The sequence below is a fragment of the Bison bison genome, unplaced genomic scaffold (genome assembly GCF_000754665.1).
Source record: "Bison bison bison isolate TAMUID 2011002044 unplaced genomic scaffold, Bison_UMD1.0 scf7180017858199, whole genome shotgun sequence".
In the NCBI taxonomy this organism is placed as follows: Eukaryota; Metazoa; Chordata; class Mammalia; order Artiodactyla; family Bovidae; genus Bison; species Bison bison.
This window is the reverse complement of record NW_011488772.1, coordinates 5174-7780: the sequence shown is the minus strand read 5'-3', so window position 1 is coordinate 7780 and position 2607 is coordinate 5174.

Sequence of the window (2607 nt, the reverse complement as noted above, 5' to 3'; positions counted from 1 at the left end):
TCCATGGTTGGTGAATCCACAGCTGTGGAACGTGTGAATTTGGGAGTCTAGCTGTAGCTTCTTCATCTGTCTAAACACAGCATACATTCAAATCTGTCCCAATTCATTGGAGTGAGGGAAGTAGGAAGAGTGATGGAATTAGGATATGATGTCAGTAGTAAAAAGAATAATTTCTTAATCAAAAATAAAGATTCAATAGCAAAACAAGTAAAATGAGTAAAACTTTCAAAAATATGATACATAAATAAAAGTTAAAAACAGACTTTCAAAAATAAGGTGGTGGTGTTATAAGTGACAATAACAATAAAACAACAGCATTCCTAAACCACCTTTCCTTCCTAGAACTGTGATTCAATCTCCCTAAAGAAATGTTCTTCTCAAAAAAGAAGCTGGCAGGAAATCTTGAGATTTCTCCCAAATGTTAACTGGCTAAGTTGCTATCCCCACCTGATTCCTACTTCCTAATGCATACCTACACTTCTTGGAGCAACAGAAAGTTTAAAGCCAGTTATCCAGCTGAAGTTGCCACCTCTGACCATCATTGTTTAAGAATGAGCTGGTTAACACAAACCTGTCCTCTGGTCCAGATTTCCAGCAGTGTACAGGTGCTGGGGGTGCAATGTGACACAGGGAACACAGCCGATAGTAACTTATGTTCAATGATTCCATGAATGCAGTAAAAGCCCTATTATAGGTACTTCATTTCTCAGAGGTATTCAAAGAAATTTCTCACCAGTTTGGCTATTGAAATGTATTTTCTTACAACAAATTGTTCAAATGTGACCTTTATCTCTATACTAACCAAACTCAACTCAACTGTCACATGAGCCTAGAAAGAAGCTGTGTGTTAAGGAAATCATTTCTTCTTGACCATAATCCTAAGAACCCAATGGAGAGCCTCTGATCATGACTGCCTTAACTCCAGGACAAGAGGCCAGCATTGCCCCAGGAAGAGTTGGGCTGGGCAAGATGTGAGATCTTCTTTTCCCTCAGAGATAAAATCTCTGCAGGCCAATTATGCTGTGCTTGTTAGGTTTCTGTTGTTTTTTCTCTTTTTCTATATGGTAATTCTCTCACCTTAAACTCTTACCTGCTTTTAAAGAATTTACAAGTGAGAATAATTTTTTAATGAGCCAGAAAAGAGAGGAGAATCTGAAGCCCTGGTTCCCCTGGAGACATTCTCCTGCCTTTGGTGAAGTTTCACTTTAAGGAAGTTAAAATTTGCCCATGACTTTCTGTCCATGTACTCATGATTGAGACTATTTGAACCAAAGTGTCCAGTTATTCATGGACTGCTCAGATATCTTTGAGCAATATCTCTTCTAACAAGGTTCTGAAATTATACATGGGCTATAATCATATACTATCTTCAGAACTGATGCAGCTATTTCATGGGACGTGTCCCCATTTTGCCTTACTATTGGGGGGTTCCTTTTAACTGGGCATTGTCAAGTTATGCATTTTTTATCTAAAAGTCTGCCCTCATTCTGAAAATAATTCAAAAGTTTACTACCCACTGAAAGCATCTCAAATCTGATATCCATCCCATTGATAGACATTTAGTTTGTTTCTGCTTTGCTGCTGTTAAAAAGAACACTCAGATGGACATTCACATACACACACACTCATCTTTTGTCCCACAAATGTCCTCATTTCTGTTTCCCAGTGGTGCAATTGCTATATCACAGATTATGTGTGTGTCTAGCTTTAGCTAATATTGTCAGTTTTGTGAAAACAGATGTTCCAATTGTATGCCCACCAAATCTATATGAAATTTCTTTGCTCTAACCATTCTTTATCCTTAGTCATTTTACTAAGTACTTTACATATAATATTTCATTGAATCCTCTCAAACTTCTCACAAGGAGCTTATTATTCTTTGCAACTTACGAAAAAGAGAGCTGATTCTTAGAGAGGTTTTATAACTTGTCCAGGATCACACTTCTTATTTTGTTATCCTGCTATACTTTGATGAGGACTATGTAGAAGTCTCAAAGAAGTCAGGCAATAGCATGCATACAGCAATAATTTCCATAAAAAGGGGAAAAAAATCTCAAGATAACAAGGATCAGATTTTGCTGAAAGTAGCTTAACCCAAATTTGATGCTAGAAGGACAACCAAACCACATCACTCTGGCAAGACACACAACCACTTGGTCATGTATATTTTATAGGATCTATATTTTATACAGCAGGATTAGGCTTCAAAAGCCTGAATTTTAGTGGGAAAAATAGGGGAGAGCTTGATGGTCCCAGATATCACAATAATGGACAGTACAGAGTAAAAGCAGAAGCTTGTATCTCCAGAAGACCTATCACTGGGGTTAAATGCTCCTAGGGCTAAGAAGTAATATAAATCTTTCAACTCACACTCAGCAGATACCTAAGAATGATGCTAATATGTGATTTGTGTCTTGCATTCACCCATTAGTTTGGAGTCCTTAGATTTGGGGCAGATGAACCTAAATGATGATAAAAAATGAGATGCTTTCTGAAATGCAAACCAAAGTGAGAACTACTTCAGTTTCTCTTCACCATCATGACCTCAGTCTACATGCTGAAAGAATCCCTTTTTCCTTTTTATATCAGTGCTCTTTATGTGTATAC